At 36.9% G+C, this 16,338-nt stretch overlaps 1 protein-coding gene across 4 annotated transcripts in view; it reads right to left on the reverse strand.

Moving 5' to 3' along the window:
• FBXO34 (F-box protein 34) overlaps nucleotides 1–16,338 on the reverse strand; it is a 57,593-nt gene that overhangs the window by 35,511 nt on the left and 5,744 nt on the right. For 2 of the 4 annotated variants that reach the window (XM_012724580.1, XM_012724579.1), the window contains exon 2: nucleotides 4,810–4,892. The exons of the other annotated variants lie outside the window; for them this stretch is intronic. The gene's annotated coding sequence lies outside the window, so the exon portion shown is untranslated. The remainder of the gene's footprint in view (nucleotides 1–4,809; nucleotides 4,893–16,338) is intronic. 4 annotated transcript variants of the gene reach the window in all.

The raw sequence follows: 16,338 nt of genomic DNA on the forward strand, positions 1-16,338 counted from the left end.
ATGCGGAAGTGGCTTAAGCTTCTTAGTGCTGTGCTTTAACCCACTGCGCCACAAGGGAGGGCCCCTGAAATAAATTATTTTTAACAGCAGTCTCCTGATAATTGAAAATGTATAACTCCTTAAAAAGCACTAAAACTTTACTTGCAACATATCTGAGCACCCACCAGACACTAAGCATATCTGTCTGCCGTTAACCTGACCCTATCTTCTCCTTTGGCTTCTGAAGTGTCATTCATTCCCTTACTGCTATTTCTTCTTTGAACACTTACATCTCCATTCTCTTGTTCTTCTCCTTCCATCACTCAAAACATTTCATGATACATCAGAACTCATATTTCTCTTCATCATGAAAACTCTCCCAAAGCAATTCCACCTAATCCCATAACTTTGAGTACCATTCTCTACATCTCTAGTACTAACTGCTGCTGAGCTTCAAGTCCTATTTCCAAAATATAGTTCCGAACATCTACACAACTAAATCATTCCTTATTTTCTCTTCACCCACAAGCCCAAGCCATAACTCATCCTTGAGCAATTGTTACCCACCTTACCTGCACATAAGAATCTACCGGGAAGTTAAAACAAACAAACAAAAAGGTCTAATATAATAATCCTGTGCAATGTCTCTAACACATGCATACAAAATACTTGATTAAATGTCAGAAGCACCCAATAAAAGAGAACTTATCTTTACAAACGTGAATTTTTGTCAAAACAAATCTTCTAAAGTCTTTTAAGTTTCTGATCAGAATCAGCACCTTTATAATGCCATTTCATTTAAAAAAAAAAAAAAAGGAGGGGGACGGGAGAAAACAAAGTTTTTAAGTCCCCTCCAAGATAAACTTAAAAAACTTATATTCAAATTCTTATTCATACCTTTCCCAAATATCACTTGGTATAGGTCTATATAAAGGAAGGAAATAATAGTTATTAAATATATCATTAATTATGGATTCTAGTAAAAACTTGGCCTATTGATGTAGATAACACAAACCAGTGAGTGAAGTCTATTTTGCATCAGGTTATTCAGAGAAACTGGTGAGTCATAAATGGAAAAAAAAACAATGATACATTCAAACAAGCTAATAGGAGACGCCTGTGCAATACAATATAACTTGAAAGTGTCTGCAAATAACACATTCAATTCTGGCCCTCCCTGGTGGCGCAGCGGGTTAAAGCACAGCACTAAGAAGCTATAACCACTTCAGCACAAATTCAATCCCCTCCCCAGACATGACCCACATGGCGTGGCAGACCTCTCCGGACCCGCCCACAGCTCCCCTCAGCAGTGTACATCGTCACTTGGCCTGTTCTTCTCTCCACTCTGTCTCTGGTGAATCCTCTCACCCTCTGCATTTCTGGCCTGTACCCCAGTTCTGTATGCATAAATAAATAAATCTTAAAAAAAAAAAAAAGACATTCAATTCTGCAGTGACAAAATACCTTTGTACTCTTCTTTTGGCACTATTTTGTATTTGAATGTTTTCAAACTAGAATGATAAAGACTTAAACAGCCACTCCCTTCCAAAGTATATGCTTCACTGGTGCCCCTTGCCCACTGATGTTAGCCTGTCTACATAGTTTCTTGAAAAGATAGTAACAATGGCTAATGGTAAGATTTTTTTAGGCTATAAAATCTTGCCATTTTTCCAATTATAAATTTAACACATTTGTTTTTCAGCTTTTTTGGCTAAGATCAAGTGTAAATTTAACACAACAGGATAGCTTAGAATAGAAAAGCCTGAAGCCCCTCCCTGGTGCTGCAATGGATGAGGTCACAGCATTGCAAGCTAGCCACAGCCACTTTCGTGCGAGTTCGATCTCCCCCCAAGAGGTGATCCACATGGCACTGCAGACCTCCTATCTTGCCCACTGCTCCCCTCAGCAGTGTACTTCCTCAATCTGCCTGTTCTGCTCCCCACTCTGTCTGTAGTGATCCCCTCACTGCCCCTGTACCTCTGACCTGTACCCCAGTTCTGTATGTATAAATAATTTTTTTTTTTGAAGCCTGGAATATATCAGAAAAACAAAGAAGAAAGCATTGAAAGACTGTTCATTGTGAGGCAGGCTGAAAGACTATAACACTTCATCAGGTCAGGTTATGAAACATTTGGTTAGAACACGTGAATCATTTTTTGTGGACCCATAGTCTACTACTTTTTATCCCACCTCTCTGGTCACTGTCTGGGATATAATACATTTCAAAAGATCAGCATTAGATCACTTCTTGGAGTACAGGAAGAATAAAACTGGTGTATTGGAAAAATAAAGCAACAGAGGTGGGGACCATGCAGTGGTAAGACCATGCAAGTGGACTAGCTAAAAGATGGAGATGCAATTTCTGTCTCCTTAAATGGTGGATTCTTCTATAAGACCTCAAAACAGGTTACTGGTATTCCCAACTAAGAATTTCAGTGTGAACAGCAGGACATCAAATGGGGATGACTTGGAACTTATTTATCAACTAGAATCAGAGCCATTTGAACCTGAGATAATTTGCTTCTGATTGTGAAGACATTTGTTGATGTTAGGCTACTTAACAGAATGGGCAATTTAGATGCTCTTGCTCACATCAAATGATTCTGTAGTTTGGGGGTAAATATAGGTCTAAAGGAGTTTTCTGAAGAAAATTCTCCTTAATAGTTATTTTTCTCATAGCAAGCAGGGGAACTAAATATTCTGTGGTTAGTAGGGGTGGCAGATTTTTGTTCTCCTACACTACTCAGCTACTTATAAAAAAGATAAAACCTTGCCATTTTCAGCAACATGGATGGACCTAGAGGGTATGGTGCTAAGTAAAATAAGACAAATACATTATTTCACTCATATGTGAACTACAAAAAATCAAAGTAATAATAATGAACAAAGTAAACAAACAAAACTCAAATATAAAAAACAGATGGCATACTTACCAGAGAAGGAGGGAGCTGAGGGCAAGTGGGAGTTCAATCCCCACCCCAGAGGGGTCAACTATGTGGTGAAAGAAGGAAACTATACTTGGTAGTGATTATGGGATGATGACTACAGATATAAAATTATGAAGCTATCTATCAGAAACATATATTAAAACAAGTATTACCTCAATAATAAAAATTATGTAAGAAATATCTCATTGGTCTTGCATTGCAAAATTTTTTAGATAAAATGACTACCAGATATGTATACAACTTCTATATGTTACTGGCTTAGGTGTAGAAATATGTATCCTTATGTATAATTTACTGCAATTGTACATTCTAATTTATCACATTAAATCACCACTGTTTGGGCCCTCCCTGGTGGCGCAGCAGGTTAAAGCACAGCACTGAAAGCTAAAGCCACTTCCGCATGAGTTCAATTTCCACCTGCCCCAGAGGTGACCACATGGCCCGGCAGACCTCTCATGACCCGCCTGCTGCTCCCCTCAGCAGTGTACTTCGTCGATCTGCCTGTTCTGCTCCCCATTCTTTCTCTGGTGAAGCCTCTCACTGCCCCTGCACCTCGCACTGTATCCCAGTTCTGTATGCATAAATAAATAAATCTTTAAAAAAAAAAATCACCACTGTTTGAAAACTGAAATAACTCATAATATTGTAGATAATCAGGAAAAGTCTAAAATTCCTTAAGACAAATCAGAAAGATGTTTATGGCCAGAGGGAAAAAAAATCCCACCACAGACAAAGAATTAAAAAAAGATTCAAAAAGTAATTTACATTAAAGAATCGGCATTAAATAATCACATTAAAGAATTTCTAATCAAAATTTGAAATTAAAAACTATTTTATATGGTGCACAGGAAATGATTTTTCTATTAGTATTCCATAGAAACTGGGAAATTTTTCTCTTAAGTAAAATTCAGAACAGCAAAACCCAGCCACTAATTGCTACCCTTTACTCCACTAAATTACACTTCCTATACATAAAATTAGTAACTTTTCCCTTCCTGTTGAATCCACTTTTTTTGGAAAGCAGAGAAAGAGTATACAAATTCTGACCAAAGATAATTATTTTTGAGCTAAAGTAAGCAAAAGTAATAAAAGATTTGGTTAAAAGCTAGTTCTCCCTCCTTAAAATATACTTTACAACACTAGTGTTGGTTAACTTTGAATATTACTTCTTCAATCACAGTGGCCTCATTCAATCAAAACAAGTCCAGGGAAACTGGAGCAAATAAAAGATAACAGCCTCTTTGTGACATTATGGTTCTACTAAGGTGTTCCTGATTTCTTTCTCATCCTAGATATTCTTCACAAAGAAGGCACTTTCTGTGGTGAAATTTTTTCTACTGGTCACACTGCATGAGTCTGAATCCAGCTCAGTACATTGAGTAGGCAAGCTGCTTAACCTAAGACTTTGTTTTGCTTATAAAAATCAGAACACGTGCTCACAGGGTTATTATAAAAATTTAAAAGATAAAGAGAACGAAGGATTAAATTAATGAATACTGTCATGCTCACTTTATGAAAAGGAACTTCCATTAGGGAAATGTTTCATCTGCTCACAGTGGACTATAATTAAGCATGGGTATAGTCATGAGCTAAACCACCAACGATGGCTATGAGAAACAATTCCATCAAAAAGATACTCAAGGCTCTGTAAGCAGAAACTTAAATCCCTTTCCACCAAGAGACTATAGAACCCTTAAAAAGCAGTTTTTCTTACATTAGTAACATTTTGGAACAATGGAACAAAGTTGATTAACAAATGCAAAATTTATGTTAGAAATAATTTTTTAAAGAAAAATTTATTAAATAACAATTTTAAATATAAAATTTTTATGTGTAAATTATTTCATAACTAATAACTTTCTCACACTATATTCTTTCTTACCTTCACTCATTTGATTAAGGTTGAGCACTTAATGAGGCATTGGAATACAGGGACGAAACAGAACTTCTGAAGGAACTAACATTCTGGTGATAAAAGAGAAATAATAATCATAATAAGTGAAATACAAAATACAGACTTCCAGCTAGTAATGATGTGGGGTAAAAACAGACTATGCTACTGGAACTTAGAAATGCAGTGGGAGGGACCTCCCTGGTGGTGCAATGGATTAGGACACAGCACTGCAAGCAAGCCACAGCCACTTCAGCATGAGTTCGATCCCCAGCCCTGGAGCTGACCCACATGACATGGCAGACCTCTTCTAACCTGCTTGCTGGTTACACTGCTCAGCAGTGTACTTCATTGATCTGCCTATTCTGCTCCCCACTCTGTCTCTGGTGAATCCTCTCACCTCTCCTCTCACCTCTAGCTTATACCCCAGTTCTGTATACATAAATAAATAAATCTTTAAAAAAAAAAATGCAGAGGGAGATAAAGTTGCCATGTAAAACAAGGTGGTCAGCATGGGTTTCCCTGAGAAATTGATATACAAGAAAAGATTCAAAGGGTATGAGGAAAACTGACACAAAGATTTACCTAAGAGAACCGTGTTGTAGGTACAGGGAACAACCAGTCAAGTTCTAAGGCAAAGGCAAGCACAAGCCTATTTGATTTCAAACAATACTATTAATAGCAAAATTGTCTTTTAACAGAATCTCCCTCTTCCCAAAAAAGTCAAAAGAAAAAAACCCACATAACATTCATTCATTCAAAAAACATGTATACAACACACCACATTGAGACACCACTTGCCACGTTAGAGACAAACATCCTTCTATTCTAAAGAAGGGTGTCTAAGGCTGACCACACAGCATTTGTTTTCTGCTTCAGGCTTTTGTGTACAAATAGCACAAGGAGACATCAGTGCCCTACAGACAGCAGTCTGGGGGTTACACCGGTGCTTCTAGCCTCATGTGGGCACAGGATTCTCTATATTGGAGTTTTATTTCTAGGCTTGCACACCTTTGGTAACCTGTGCTGCAGTTGTATCCTTGGCCTGGGTTTAAAGCTGTGGTCTTTGGCCAAGAGAGCCTGAGACATTTGTGGATAAGGACATGTTCATGTTTCCCAAGCAAAGGTGAGAGATGTAGACAAGTTGACTGAGCTTGCAGCTGTGCCCTCTGAGATGTCAGCCCTGACCTTCTTGGGCGTTACAAGTCTTGATAGGCTCAGAATGTATACTCATGGCCTTGGCATTATTAGCCTGCATCTTCCTACTGCTTCTTAGCAAAGCACATGCTTCTGAGGAACACCTTTAAGAAACTCCTAATATGTGACATTTCTGTGCCATTTCTAGAAGTGGCTGTGAATAGTGTGGTTCTTGAACTTGACAATGACTGCGCTAAAATCCATGGCTTTCCAGGTGCCTTGAGCCAAGCGAATACAAAGCAATTTTTTGCATGTGTATAAGACATGTGTTTTTCTTGCTCTTTAGCTTATTGAAAATTACTTTAAAAAAAAAAAGACAACAGAAATTTGACCTCCAAATTGGATGATACTGTATTAAAAGTCTCTCAAAATCAGGTCCTCCTGGTGGCACAGTGGGTTAAAGCACAGCACTAAGAAGTTAAAGCCACTTCAGCGTGAGTTCGATCCCTGCCCAGGTGGTGATCCATATGGGCCACTGCTCCCCTCAGCGGTGTACTTCGTTGATCTGCCTCCTGTTCTCCTATCTTTAGATCACAGTGAATCACCTCTAGAGATACTTTCAAAAGCATGAACAATGTTATTCCTCAAAGGGTGAAAGCATCACCTGTCATTGGAAGTCTAATAACTTTTTAGACTTCCAATAACTTTTACTTTCTCAAGATTCACTTAAATTAGAGAAAAAAGAATGAACACATTCTAACCTTATATTCTTACCTACTTTTTAAGGGAATAATTCTAAAATAACGCATTAGTAGGCTATTTTGTCAGTATTTATAGGCAGGATTTCTCTTCCAATGGTAACATTCACTGTCCTCTTGGGATTGTTCTAAATAAAATGAAAACATACTGTAACATTATTCACCAGCTGGCATTATATTTGCTCACTATGTACTCCATATTTTCAAGGCATACCACTAGGTGAGAAGTATTTTTTCCCTAACTAATATATCAGGCATATCAGAACTAACCTCTGTCATCATGTTTTACCAATGAAATTAACAAACATAAAAACCATGTCAGCAAGGACATGAAAACTTTGACCCAGCAGTTCTACTCTGGTAATATATCCCACAACATGACCTACAATCAATATTATTGTTTCCAATAGAAAAAGATAATAATGACAGTAAAGACTCCATTTCTCATGGGAGAAAGGAGCTATGGTGATGGATCACAGTACCATGTTGGTGGGAGAACTACAGGGAGTATAGGGAGAAAAATCACATACTATCCCCAAATTAACAATGATGTAAGACTCCATATTTCAACCTCCCTTGCATTCCATGACACACTAAGTTCTCACTAACATGATTTGAAATGTTTTGAAGTGGCAGCTTCAAGAGACCTTTGCTACTTCTTGCTGTCACTTGAAATGGGTTGCAATAACTGGAGATCCCACCAGGTCAATGAGGACACTGGCAAAACAGGGTGGAGTAGCAATGGAAAGAACCCAGACAATCAGAAAAGGATTGGGGAAGCATGAAGATAAGCTAGACAGCTCTCTCTCAACTGTAGTATTTGATATATAGATATACACAATTGTCAAAACCCACAGATCTGCCCACTAGTACCTTTGCATTTTCCTGTATTCATTAAGCCTCAAATGAAATAGAATACCATGAGTGCTACACCAGCCTTAGACCACCTCTCTGAACAAGAATGAGATTTTGTTGCTTAACTCATGTTACTGTAGGTTTTCTATCACAAATATACTCTACATATATGTAAAGAATGACAAAGTGGAAATGGTAACATTATGCAGATTATGCTATTTCTTTATTAAGAGTTAGGGACAATAACAAACAAAACAACCTAAGATTCTAACAACACTGGTTGCCTCCACTGATATGGAATGTGCGAAAGGGAAAGAAGAAAATTCACTTTTTGCATTTTTTCATTTTAAACCATGTGAACATATCACCTATTCAAAAACTAAATGTTCTTTTAATCTTATTAAATATTCCATTTATTTGTAAAGTTGTTGGTACAGACAGACTTCAATGATTTCAAGACATATATTGACTTCTATTTAGTTTCAAGATATCCCATACTGAATAAAATAAAGTAAAACTGGGAGGGGGGAGGGGGAGGCAGTGCTGAGAACATTCTTTCAAGAGAAAAAGTCAAGAAAACATTTTAACCAAGAGGAAAAAACTAAACAGCAGTGGGGTCATTCTGCTACTGAAACATACTGTATATCTTTTTCTCACTGTATATCTTTTTTTCATTATCTGCTTTTAGAAAACAAGCAAACACAGCTAAATCAAAAAAGCTAACAAAGCTTTTTCTCTGATTGGCTGAAGGGATCATACAAAAGGCTCTTTTATGCCAAAGGAATATACTCTTAGGTTACCAATAGTAACAAAGTCCATAAATCAGATTAGAAATTGAAATAAAATTGAGATTTCTGAAATATTTATCATATTCACATTAGGCTGGTCTTTTCCTCCCCAATACTGTTATAAAAATATGCATTTATGCTCTGTAATTCTTTTTCATGGTACAGACAACATAACAAAAATCACTCAAAGTCTAACAGATTTAAACAAATTTTAACTTTGTGTTATTAGCCCAAGTCTTGGCTCTCACATACATGTATATTGTGTGTGATTTGTGGATATAATTTATAATCCATTTTCCTATATGATTTATATGTAAATTACAATCAATTTGTATGTTTACTTTAGAAATACCCATATATTTTGGCTTTACATTTTTAAAAGGTAAGAAACTCCTATCAATTGCCCCAATTCTGTACCAGAGGGTAGAGGCTGTTTGCCATCTATTGATCCATCCCAATTACAACCTCTTAAGTAATAAATAATGTAGTTACATCCTCAGGCTGACAGTAGGGCAAGCATCAAACTGTTTCTTAACGAGTATGAAAATCAGTATGAATGAGGTCAGAAAGTTATGTAAAACTTCTCATGCATGTGCAATTAACACACACTAAGGAACAAGTGGAAGGATAGTGCTTACTGCCCCAGAGGGAGAAAATAGGATTCTTACCATCAACAGCCCATGAAATGCCATAACCCAGAAAATAAGTCAGTACGATTCAAACTTTGATTTCTACACAGAACAGTTTGGTTATTGCAGTCCCTCTAAAATCTATGTAAAAACATTTCTTCTTTTGTGATAAGAAGTATCCCTTAAAAGAAAGGGAAATATCCTTGAGAATTCATAAAGAAACAATTCTTGAAAGAAAGTTTGTAACTCTTCATTTTCTACTAAATCAGGCAATAAAACTCAAGCAGGATAGAATAAGTAGCTTGGAAAATAAGCAAGATAACTACAGTGAGAATCAGGTAAATTTTGGTATGATTTAAGTAACTAAGAAGTTGTAAACTAAATCCTTAGATCAAATAATGGAGAAAAAATTTCATTTTTTAAATTCAGAAATAAAACATGGTTTAAGTTTACTTAAATATAAAGGCCAATAAAATTTTAAAAATCTGTAGTTCTGGGCCCGCCCTGGTGGCGCAGCGGATTAAAGCACAGCACTAAGAAACTAAGGCCACTTCAGCATGAGTTGAATCCCTGCCCTGGAAGTTACCCACATGGCACCGCAGACCTCTCCAGACGCGAGGCTCCCCTCAGCAGTGTCCTTCATCAGTTGGCCTGTTCTGCTCCCCACTCTGTCTCTGGTGACTCCTCTCACCACCCTTGCACCTCTGGCCTATACCCCAGTTCTGTATGCATAAATAAATAAATATTTTTAAAAAATTTGTAGTTCTAAAATGTTTTATATTGTAAAACAATGGTGTACCATCTTAAAAATACATGCAATCAAAATGTAACATTTTAATAAGAAGAAATGATAGAACCTCCTGTCAGCTAACAAAGCCAAAACATAAAATTTTCAGGAAAATATTTATTTGCATTTTAATAATTTTATTAATGATAATTACTAAAAATGGGGAGGATGCACAATGTATTAAAATAAGTAAGACAAAATAATAATTCTTAAGGACTGCTACTTGCTAAATAAATGAAAACAAGATCTCAAAATCCTCTAGAAGTAACACACTTAACACAATGCCTGGTATATAAACAAGCTCTTAATTTTTTTCAAGTAAATCAATGACAAGTCCTGAAATTCCACTAGTGAAAAATGTCATATAACCATAAAACATGTTTAGAAAACGTACAAGAAAACACCAAATGAAAAACAGAATTTCTATCTAAATAAACAGCTGTATAACCTTCTTAGGAATTAATTTCAGGTTCCAATTTCACTGTCTTTGTAGTATTTCCAAATGAGCTCATATATTATGATGATGGTAGAACTCTTCATTTATCCAGAAACTTCCTGAAGTAGAGGAACTTATGCTCTGGGATTAAAGTGACTAGTATGTAGAAAGTACAAGAAAACCTCCAGAGAATAATTCTGATAACTGTGAACTTGTAATAAAATCTCTTGTCCTACTTTGGAAACAAGTTTGCCTCTCCGAGTTCCTGGACAATACAGTAAATGTGCCTTTCAAGACTTCCTTATCAAACTAAAATTTTACCTTTAGAAATTCCACCTAGTCAATAATCCCTTACTGTATTTCCAAGAATGATTTTATAGCTTCAGACAGACACTTTATTATCAACATTAAACAGTTCACTTTTCAAGAAGAAATTAACACTTTAATACAAAGCCCTACAACTGAATTTGCTGGAAGGTGCCTAAATTCAAAAAAGATTTTATTCCCAAAAAATTTAAACCACAAATTTAAACAGCCCGAATGTCCTTAAAGATAAGGAGTTCAATTATGCATCTGCAATTTGGTAACACAAACTTAGAATTTAGTGGAAGGTATAACAGTGATATACATGAAGGCCCTCCCTGGTGGTACAATGGGTTAAAGCACAGCACCATGAAGCTAGCTGCACCTCGAGTTCAATCCCTGAGTGGCAGAACTCCCCTGACCTGCACGCTGTTCCCCTCAGCAGTGTACTTGGTAGATCTGCCTGTTCTGCTCCCTGCCTGCCTCTGTGAATATTCTCACCACTCCTGCATCTCTGGCCCTGTACTCCAGTTCTGTATACATAAATAAAATCTTTTAAAAGGAGTAAAATATGGCCCTCCCCGGTGGTGCAGCGGGTTAAAGCACAGCACTGAGAAGCTAAAGCCACTTCAGCATGACTTCAATCCCTGCGGCAGACCTCTCCTGACCCACCCGCTGCTCCCCTCAGCAGTGTACTTCATCAGTGGCCCTGTTCTGCTCCCTACTCTGTCTCTGGTGAATCCTCTCACCGCCCCCGTACCTCTGGCCTATACCCCAGCTCTGTATGCATAAATAAATAAATAAATCTTTAAAAAAAAGTAACATACATGGAACAATTAGAGAGCAATAAACAGTTTATACTAACTAAAGTGTTAAGTGTGTAAGTATTCAATAGCTAAGGCAGTAGTAGTTCAGGAAACAAAAATAGGGAAACTAGAAAGTCCAAGAGGTTTTATGGGAAAAGACTTCTTATAATGATTATATTTGGAGACATGGAAAGGGAAGGCAAGGCTAAAGAAACTGCCCAATAGAGCAATAAGTTTGTTGCAGGGAGTCACAGGAAAAAGCAATAAAGGATGAGAACATTACAGAAAGCCCTAGAAGCTACTTTTTCCAAAGGTAATGAATGCCACAGAAACCCATTGCAAGAAAGCAACATCTCAGTGGTATTTTTCTCCAATTAACCTGTCAACTGTGCACAAAAAAATTAATGGAAGCAAATTATGGATCTGTGAAAATTACCAAAGTGAAAATAAAAATTTAAACTCAGAAAGATCACTGGTCTAGAGCTGTCCTACTCAATATAGAAGCCACTAGCCAAATGTGATTTAACACCTGAAGTATCACTAGTCTGAAATGAAATATGATTTAAATATAAAATGCACAGTAAATTTCAGACTTTATAAGAAAATAAGAATGTAAGTTATACCAATAATTTTTATGTTAATGTAGAAATCATCATGTTTGAGACACTGTATTAAGCATTATTAAAAATATTAAGTTAAAATTATCTTTGGCTGCTTCTTAAAACTTTTATTTTTTTTTTTAAGATTTATTTATTTGTGCATACAGAACTGGGGTGCAGGTCAGAGGCTCAGGGGTGGTAAGAGGCTTCATCAGAGACAGAGTGGGGAACAGAACAGGCAGATCGATGAAGTACACTGCTGAGGGGAGCAGCGGGCAGGTCAGGAGAGGTCTGCTGCGCCATGTGGCTCACCTCCCAGGTGGGGATCGAACTCATGCTGAAGTGGCATTAGATTCTCAGTGCTATGCTTTAACCTGCTGCGCCACCAGGGAGGGCCTCTTAAAACTTTTTTAATGCAGCTAACTACAATACTTTAAGTAACACGTGGCTTATAATACATTTCTACAGGACAACACTGCTTTATAGTTATCTCAACTTTTCTGCCCTTCCTATTCCCATGATTTAAGCTATTTTTAACATGTATTCATATTTATATTTATAAACTTTATATATCCATGTGCTACTGTACTATTTTCACATACAATATAATGCATATACAAAACTAAAAACTTTAAGAATGAGAAAAATGGGAGATCTAGTACTTCCCTTTTTTTGTAGTCCAAAAGAATATCCCACACACTCCAAATCAGAGTTCTAGTATGTTAGCAGAGACTGATCAGAAAAATATATTCAAGTGAAAGGTTCACTAAAATTTGATGACTGACTGGCTGACTTCTGAGTTCCTGCACACACAAATAATTCTTCAGATACCAGCTTTGTGTCCTACAAGTGAACACAATTCTGAGAACATCTACCAGAAGATAGCATCAAGTTCCACAGCTTTCAGGTTCAGCCCTACAAGACTGACCCTCTTCATCAATTCATAAGTCAATCAAAAGTCTATTAATATTACTCCTAACAGACCAACTACAAGTGAGAGGTTCCCAGAAGCCTCATTCCTTGGATTCAATTAATTTGCTAGATAGAGCTGGTCACAGAACTCAAAGAAACTTTTTATTCGATTATCAGCATACAAGAAAAGGATAAAACTCAGGGGCAGTCACATGGAAGAGATGTATAGGGATATGGAAAAAGCATGGAGCTTCCATATGCCTTTCCATAAATGCCACCCTCCCCCCACCTCCACATGTTCACCAACCCAGAAGCTCTCCAAACACCATCCCTTTGGGGGTTTTTATGGAGACTTCATTACATAGGCACAGTTCATTAACTCATTGGTCATAGTAACCTCCAGCCTCTTTCTCCACCCTGAAGGTCAAAGAATAGGAATGAAAGTTCCAACTATCTAAACACAAGGTTGGCACCAAAGGCATCCAGTCCTAATCTTAGGTGCTGTGCTGTTTAAAAGTCACCTGATTAATGTAATAACACCTTTTAGCTCTAATACTTAGAAATACTAAGTACTAAATACTACACCCCATGTTTTAAGAGTTGTGTTAGAAACAGGACAAAGAACAAATATATATTTACTATAAATCAAAACATCACACTATGGGAGTTAAGGACAGCAGCTGAATTATAGATGATATAAAAGGACATACAGTTTTTAAGCTTAGAGGGGCCCCTCTATCTGCTCCTGCCAAAGTGTTTAGGTACAGAATTCAGGATATCTATAAATACAAATGATAAAAAATAATTTCTTTACTTTCACTAACCTCCAACTGAAATTCAGCATTTCCCTCTACTATGAATTCAGTCAATAGACCTTAATATTGCCAATAGTTGTCATTTTGTTATCAGTAGAAATCACATGTTTTCACTGGTTGTTTATGTCCCCAGTGATAATGTCATCACTGCTTGGAAATTAGTGGACTCATACTAAATCTTATTTAATAAAATATGTACTATTATCAGGCCCTCCCTGTTGGCACAACAGGTAAAAGCTCAGCACTGCAAGCCAGACACAGCAGTTTCAGTGTTAGTTCAATCCCTGGCCCTGGAGCTGACCCACATGACTCAGCAGACCTCTCCAGGCCTCACCACTGCTCCCCTCAGCAGTGTACTTCGTCACTCTGCTGTTCTGCTCCCCACTCTGTCTCTGGTGAATCCTTTCACCTCCTATGCACCTCTCTCCTATTTATTTATGTTCTGTATGCATAAATAAATAAATCCTTTTTTAAAAAATGTATTACTATCACAATTTTTAAAATATTTTCAGACATATTTTAATATAACTAGTTTTCTCTGTGGTCCTATGTATTCTGTTTTAAAATATTACTCAGAAAACGGGGCTATATAAACTTCAGGCTGCCACAGAAGTCTTTGGAGCAAAAATAAGTTAAGCCCTACCTCTACAGCTTCTTCAAAAGCATTTTTCTTCCTTCCCTTTAGACTTGATCGAGGGGATACAGTGCTAGAGCTGAAGACAAAGATTTTGAAACCACAAAAGAACCAATGCCGTTTCAGCAAATCTCATTAAGTAAAGGCAAGAAGAGAAAGATAAAAGTTGTGAGCACATAAGTAAAAGTGCACCAAGCTTCACCTTTGGACTATTCAGCATTGCAAGTCAGTGCAGCTGGATACCTGTTATAGTTATGTTAGAATCTAAATGGTATCATTAATTTCAATAGTTTCAGGAACCTGAAACACATCTTTGTGTAGAAACAGTAAAATAAGATGAAATGTAACACTGAGGGGCTCTGAGGAAAATATTTTTTCACAAAATGAGTGTACTAAAGATTCAATACTCACTCAAATGTATTCTCACATGGACTTCAGTTTTTACAGAGCCTAGACAACCAAAACCTGCATTTTCCAGATGACCTTGAAACTAAGGTTTCATATATGAATTAAGTGTAGCCTAGCAGAAAAATCTGGATAAAATATGGAAAGCAAAACCTAACAGGAAATGATGATTCTGCCCATGGATAATGAAAATGAAATGAAGCTAGTTTGGGATATGATGGCAGTAGCTTGCTAATTCAGTAACACTGCTGGTGGGGCCAGTAGTCCCCTTAGCAGGCAACATTCTGCAGTTTCATTCTGGGGCCTGTTCCCAATAGTTCTGCTAATCTGTTCCTTCAGCCCACTCAAAGTTTGTATATCATTCTTCCTCAATAAGCCTGTTTGCAACAAATGCTGAGCACAAATGCTCCTACTACAGATTAATGAACTGTAAATAAAATACAAAGTACACAGGGATAAACAACAAGACACATCCTATTTGCTGTTAGAAAATAAAAGGTTTCAACTTATATATACAGGTGTATGTAGGATCTGGAAAGAATTATAATTGAAAAGCCCTAAGAACTAAAAGCCAGATTACAAAGTACATTAAAAAAAAGCCAAGAGCAGAGCTTTAGATAGTCTGGATCTAGAAGAAAAAGAATTGCTAGCAAAGCTGAGCTCAATGGAGGGGAAAATGAGAAAATGAAGAGGTTCTTCTGTACAATTAAGTAACAAATATGACATATGACATAGAGGATAAAAAGTAAGAGATTTTTTACTTCCTCAAAAACTGCATAGAGTAATGTCCAAAATCCTTCCAAAACTGGGTACCAACCACCTTTATCTGCTACTGTCCATTATATCACGCCTTTTTTTTTTTTAAGGTCTTCTCTGAATTCCAAAATAAAGCCCCAATTTAAGACTGACACCTAGGAAGCTTTCTCTGACAAGTGCAGTTGCCTTCTCTGAATTCATTATTTATCTCTCTTCAGAAACAAACCGAATTATAAGCTTAAAGAGAACAAGAATTGTGTTTTTCATTTCTTTAGATTCTGAATACCTAACACAATACTACTCAAGTGTGCTGCTAACAAAGTAGTTCCTTTGAACAGGTAGTTTTAAGAATCAGAGAGTGGAAGTAAGATTACAGCATATTAAAAGGATTAAATTAACTTGGAAGGTGCACAAAGGTACTTCCTGTAGTGATGGTAATACTTTATACAATCATACCACTCAGTGACTGGGGTATGTTCTGAGGATGTTATCATTCAGCAATTTTGTGAATGAGAGCACATGTACAAACTTGGATGGTATAGCTACACACCTAGGCTTTCCATAGTTCATGTGCTATCTGTAGTTGATAGTTGACCAAAATGCCATCTGGAGTGCATAACTGTGTATCCTGAAGGGGTTATGGGTTACAAACACACCTTTATGGATTTGTCCACACTAAGGAAATGGTATAGAGAAGATTACTGTGCACAAATTTTACCCATAAAAACAAGTATATACTGTAATAAGGGAAATACAAATTAAAATGACAATGAGATACCACCTCACACCAGTGAGAATGGCACACCTTAAAACTAGCAACAACAAATGTTGGCAAGGATGTGGAGAAAAAGGAACTCTCCTGCACTGCTGGTGGGAATGCAAACTAGTACAACCACTATA

The sequence above is a fragment of the Condylura cristata genome, unplaced genomic scaffold, assembly GCF_000260355.1.
Source record: "Condylura cristata isolate star-nosed mole 26May11 unplaced genomic scaffold, ConCri1.0 scaffold00013, whole genome shotgun sequence".
Taxonomy (NCBI): domain Eukaryota; kingdom Metazoa; phylum Chordata; class Mammalia; order Eulipotyphla; family Talpidae; genus Condylura; species Condylura cristata.